This window comes from Scylla paramamosain, chromosome 5 (assembly GCF_035594125.1).
Source record: "Scylla paramamosain isolate STU-SP2022 chromosome 5, ASM3559412v1, whole genome shotgun sequence".
Lineage (NCBI taxonomy): Eukaryota > Metazoa > Arthropoda > Malacostraca > Decapoda > Portunidae > Scylla > Scylla paramamosain.
This window is the reverse complement of record NC_087155.1, coordinates 7,635,692-7,641,691: the sequence shown is the minus strand read 5'-3', so window position 1 is coordinate 7,641,691 and position 6,000 is coordinate 7,635,692. Positions and strand designations below refer to the sequence as shown.

Here is a 6,000-nt window from a genome sequence, read left to right as displayed (position 1 = left end):
TGTTTAGTCAGAAGTCAGTGACAAAGTGGTGAGGGAGGAGGAGGAGGAGGAGGAGGAGAGGAAATTAAAGAGTAAGGAGAAGGCAAACAGCAGGGAAGATGGGAGGGATGAGGAGGTGAAGATAAGGAGTAAAAAGTGAGATAATGAGGGAGGGAGAGATGGAGGAAGGAAGGTAGAAAGAGAAAATATATAAAAAAGAAAAAGTGTTCTGAGAAGTAGAAAGGAGAAAGGAAGGGAGTCAGGGACGGAGAGACTACGTGAGGAGACAAGGGAGAAAATGAGAAAGCAAACCTAATAATGAGTTGAGACAAAGGAAAAAACAATAAAGCGGAATAATCTAAACTTAGAACGACACAAAAAAATAAGGAAGACGAAGAGGAAAGTGAATAACCTACGAACTAAGATAAATAAAATAAATAAAAAGAGAAGAAATTAATAAAACGAGGACAAAAACAAGAAGTAGGAGGAAGAGCAGGAGCTTTAGACTACATAAACCACTACGCAAAGGGAAGTGAAAGTGAACAGTATATTTAAGCAAAGAAAACGGAACGAGTGAAGGTGAGAGTGCCGTCCTGCTGAATGGCTTTACTACACAGTCTCCACCTACCTAGTCTGTTTTTATCCTCCACCTCCTCCTCCTCCTCCTCCTCCTCCTACTGTTTCTTCTTTAATATCAAAAGAACTTAGATGCGACACAGAAAATTGCAGTAATAGAAAGTTCCAGGAAATCACGTATCGAGGAAATTAGTGCATACGTATATATTTAGTGAGATTAGTTGGAACTGATGAGACTGGTAGGAAGTGGTTCACAAACAGAGTGGTGATGAGTGGAATAGGTTTAGCAGTCATGTGGTCAGTGCCAACACGCTATATAGGTAGATTCAAGAGGAGGTTAGCTGATTATATGGACAAGGAAGAGAGAGGTTGTAATAGGAAGGTTAGCAAGGGGGCGGGGACGCGTTCATGATTGGTACAGGAGCTGCTCAGTGTAGGCCAACCAGCGTTTTGTTTACTCTTATGTTATGTTCTTAGTGTGGATAAATGTTTTGAAGTGTACGATGACTAACCTGAAAAAAAAAAAAATCGATAATTTGCCAAAGAGGAGTGAACAAGGTTTCGTGAAGGCCTCTGTACTGGAGTCATAGATGCTGCTGCTGTTGTTGCTACTACTGCTGCTGCTGCTGGCGATGATACGGATAGGATAGACAGAACTACAGGTGGGGAAGGTTAGAAAGAGGAGAAAGGCAGCAGTGTGTGTGTCTCTCCCTCTCTTTATAACACCTGACTCGCTAAAATTACTTCTGCTACTGCTGCTGTTGTTGGCGATGATACGGGGGAGGGCAGACAGAAGAGCCACACGTGGGGAAGGTTAAGGGAGGAGAAAGGAAGCAGTGTGTGTCTCTCCGTCTCTTTATAACACCTGCCCTCGCTAAAATTAACTTCCAACTTGCTCTCCTCGTAAACTACCAGGTGAGTGATCCCCCCTCTCCCCTCCTCCCTCCAGCCTCCTCCTTTCCCTTCCCTTCCCTTCCCTTCAGCCTCCTTTTTTCTCTTCCTCCTTTCCTTTCCCATCCGTTCCCTCCAGTTTCCTTCTTTCCGTTCTCTTCCTCCCTCCAGCTTCCTTCTTCCCTTCCCCTCCCTTCCCTTCAACTTTCATCTTTCTCTTCCTATCCCCTTCCCTCCAGTTTCTTTCTTTCACTTCCCTTCCTCCTTTCCCTTCCCTTCCGTCGTTTCTCTCCAACCTTCTTTCCTTTCCTGTCCTTTCCTTCCAGTTTAATTATTTCTCTTCTCTTCCTTTTAGCTTCTATTTCCTTCACTACCAACACCATCATCACCATCACCAACACCACCGTCGCATCTTAGTCCATGTGCTCCCTGCCTCTCGTCTCTCGTGGCTGTTTATGTTCCTCCAAGCACGTGTTTTCATTTGTGTGTACCTACCATCTATCTGTCGTGGCCCATCTTGGTGTTCAATGCTTACTACGTCTCTGCTTTAAATATAGTTTTCCTGTCGTCCTGTCTGTCTCGTCTCCCTGTCAGTCTGTGTGTGTGTGTGTGTGTGTGTGTGTGTGTGTGTGTGTGTGTGTGTGTGTGTGTGTGTGTGTGTGTGTGTGTGTGTGTGTGTGTGTGTGTGTGTGTGTGTGTGTGTGTGTGTGTGTGTGTGTGTGTTTTGTGTGTGTGTGTGTGTGTGTTGGTCTGTCAGTGTTTTTTCCTTTCTAACTCTGCGTCTTACTTCTTCATCTGTTTGTGTGTTCCTTAACTCTCTCTCTCTCTCTCTCTCTCTCTCTCTCTCTCTCTCTCTTCTCCTCTCTCTCTCTCTCTCTCTCTCTCTCTCTCTCGCTCCTCTCTCCTCTCTCTTTCTCTCTTTCTCTCTTTGTGTACCACTATCACCGGGATAAAAAAGACCTCTGCACCAACAGACACACGCAGGGCAAGGGCGGCGCTGAGGGAGGGAACCAAGCTCTGATTTATTTTCTACTTGTCGTCGTTCTCGCTTGAAAACAAAGGAAGAAAAGAAGCCAAAGTGTGAAACAAAGGAAGAGGAAGCAGGTGGAGGAGACGGAAGAAGATACGAGGGTAAACAGAAAGCAAGGAAGCGAAAGGTAACTGAAACGAAAAGGGATACTAAGAAAGGGAAAAAAAAATCGCGGGACAGAGTAAAAGGTGAAAAGGTTGTGGAGAAGTGGATGTATATGTGGAGAGAGAGAGAGAAAAAAAAGAAAAAAAAAAAGAGAGGAAGAGGTAAGGGAAAATAAGAGATAGGTTTTGGCAGACTAAAGTTAGGGGAGAGAGAAAGTAAGTTAAGAGGATGTATCAAAAAGCCAACACTATATTTAGAAGGAAAAAAAGAAATGTTTATGGAGTATTTATAACATCTCTCTCTCTCTCTCTCTCTCTCTCTCTCTCTCTCTCTCTCTCTCTCTCTCTCTCTCTCTCTCTCTCTCTCTCTCTCTCTCTCTCTCTCTCGAGGGCCGCGTGTCTCTGTAGCATAAAGGTATAAAGGTTATCAGTTCGAATTTGGCTCACGGCAGTTTCTAGGTGGGAGAAGTAGCGCGCTCTCTCATAACCCTATAATTGGCATCACATGACCTAGTTACTGCACCGTCATAACTCATTTAGCTTCCAATCTCTCTCTCTCTCTCTCTCTCTCTCTCTCTCTCTCTCTCTCTCTCTCTCTCTCTCTCTCTCTCTTTCATCTCCTCATCCACTTCCTAGCAATCACAAACAGAGCACAATCAACCAAAGAAGCACTTGCGTCTTTCCTTATCGCCGTCAGCGCCTTCTGCACACACAGTGACCAGGTGTCTGTTAATGAACCCACACTCAGGTAGCCCATTAAGCGAGGAGGGAACTGCGTGGGGATCCCTAGAACCCAGCAAATTAATGAGGAATAATGAACTAATCTGATGTAGTCCTCCTTCAGCTTCTTGTGCCCTACAGTTGCAAGCCCGCGGCACTTGGCAGGGTGTGTGACATGATGGCTGGCAGGGTCTGGTGCTCCTCGGGGCGTGGCGGCAGGGAGGGAGGGTGGGAGGGTGCTACTGAGGTGCTGGCTGGGTCTAATGCGTAGAGGCAGGGAAGAGAAACAGGGTGGAAAGGTAGATAAAGAGAGAGGGATGAAAAAAAAAATAAAAAATCATAATAATCATGAGGTATTATAAAGGTGGCAGGTGGCGACAGGGTGTTTCTGGTGGCAGGGTCGAATATAACTAATGCGAAGGTGGATGGTGATGATCGTGAGGCAGAATGGCAGGGTGACAAGATTTTATTTTAAATGGCAGGGGTATTTATACTGAGGTAGGACGCGTGGGGTGCATCGTATGGCACAGGTAAATGCTAATACGATGCAGGGTGGCAAGGTACAGATCAGCTCAGTGCGTTATTGGCAGGTGAGGGGGCGCAGTGGCATGGAGGGGAGGGAGAGGAGAGTGATGGTGCAAGAGGATGGGGGGATGGAGACGTGGGTGGGAGCGGGGAGAGGATGAGAGAAGAGGGGACGAGTGATGAATGTTGGAAGTGACGGAATGAGGAAGAGGAGGAGGGAAGGAAATAAGAGGGGAGAGAAGGGTGGATGGGAAGAAGTGTAGATGATAGAAGAGGTTAATACTGGAGGATGATGATGGTGGACGTGAGGGAAAGACTGCTTGAGGTGGAAGTAGGTGGAAGTGAATAAAGGAAGAGGGGAAAGAAGAAAAGGAGAGAGGAAGGTATGGGTGATGAGATAACAAGGAGGATATGCTAGAAATGATGAGGGTTGATGACAAAGGAAGGAAATGAGGGAATAATTTGAGTTACAGGGGGCGAAGGAGACGAAGAGGGGATGGCTGGAGTGATGGGGGTAAGGATGGATGAAGAAAGGGGCTGGAGGGAAAGGTGGACAGTCCGTAAGAGGCAATGAGGGCGAGGATGGAAGAATGAAAGATGATGGTGAGGGTGAGTGAAGAAGGTGAGGGTGGAAGGAAGAATGAATGAAGTATGAAATATAAGATGGAAAAGCTGGACAGTAAAAGAGAAATTGTTAAAAGTGATAGAGATGGAAGTGGATGGAGGAAAGGTGAGTGGAAGAGATGAGGGTGGATGGGGGAAGGGAGAGGCTATCAGAGTGAGAGAGGGAGGGAGGTAGAGCTGATAAGAGAGAGAAGAGCGAAAGGAGGTTCTCTCACCTGGTTAGTGACTCACTTGTTCCTTGGGGAAGCCAACTCACGTGGGCGGGAAGACTTGGCAAGGTGGAGCACGGCTGTGGATCAGAAGGGAGGGGTGGATCAGAGGGGGAAGTGGTGGATCAGAGAGGTGTGGATCAAAATAGTGTGGTAGATCAGAAAGGTGTGGGTCAGATGGGTGTGGTGCAGAGGGGAGGGGTGGATCAGAAGAGTGGTAGATAAGAAAGGTGTGGATCCGAGCGGAGGCGTGCATCAGAGAGAAGTGATGGATCAGAGAGGAGTAATGGATCAGAGGGGAGGCGTGGATCAAAGAGAAGTGGTGGATCAGAAGAGAGTGGTGGATCAAAGAGGGTGGATCAGAGGAGAGGTGTGGATCAAAGGTGTATATCAAAGAGGAGGGATAAGAGGGGAGGGGTGGATCAGAGAAGAGGGGTGCATCAGACCGGAGGTATTGATCAGAGGGGAAGAGAGGATCAGAGGGAAGTGATGGACCAGGAGAGAGGGAGTTGATGGATGGACGGGAGGACGATCGCTGGGCGGGGAGGAGGACGTACCAGTGGGAAAGATGAAGAGGTCACGGAGGAACACCACAGGAAAGTACGACCGCGGGTGAGACAAACTTACGAGAGAGAGAGAGAGAGAGAGAGAGAGAGAGAGAGAGAGAGAGAGAGAGAGAGAGAGAGAGAGAGAGAGAGAGACTTCATATAACAAACCTAAAAACTGATTCAGTCATGCTACATTGAAGATATTATGTGGGGCTGGCTAAGATTTCGAGTGTGCTATACCTCTCTCACTAAAGAAAGAAAGAAGAAAGAAATAAAGAATGAAGAATGAAGAAGAAGAAGAAGAAGAAGAAGAAGAAGAAGAAGAAGAAGAAGAAGAAGAAGAAGAAGAAGAAGAAGAAGTAAAAAAAAAAAAAAAATAGCATGAGCCGGAATCGAACTCCCGACCTTCAGGGCAGCGAACCAAGCACTGCAAGCACCACAGAAGCGCCCAGGCCTCACGATAAGAGCAACGCAGGTAAAACATATACATACAAAGGAACAACGAGAGACAAATACGAGTAAATATAGCGCTCTGACATACAAAGGAACAATGCAGGACAAACATGTACGCATGAGAGTGTGAAGAAAGGGAAAGGTGAATGAAGGAAGGTTGTGTGTCTCGGGTCTAGCTCGGGTCACCTTCCTTCGTGAGTGACTATTTTGAAACGCTTCTGCGCTGCCCGACTACTTTCAAAAGGCTGCACTTTAAGTTACACGGGTTTTTAAGGCTGTTCTTACGGTTCTAGTGAGATATTAGTAAGATTTCTACATTAGTAATGGGAGAAATATCGTTG

General features: G+C 46.5%; 1 protein-coding gene across 6 annotated transcripts in view; it reads right to left on the bottom strand.

Annotated features, from left to right (window-relative positions):
• Positions 1-6,000, bottom strand: part of LOC135100476 (ankyrin-3-like) — a 251,464-nt gene that overhangs the window by 19,727 nt on the left and 225,737 nt on the right. For 3 of the 6 annotated variants that reach the window (XM_064003422.1, XM_064003423.1, XM_064003426.1), the window contains one exon: positions 4,665-4,738. The exons of the other annotated variants lie outside the window; for them this stretch is intronic. The gene's annotated coding sequence lies outside the window, so the exon portion shown is untranslated. The remainder of the gene's footprint in view (positions 1-4,664; positions 4,739-6,000) is intronic. 6 annotated transcript variants of the gene reach the window in all.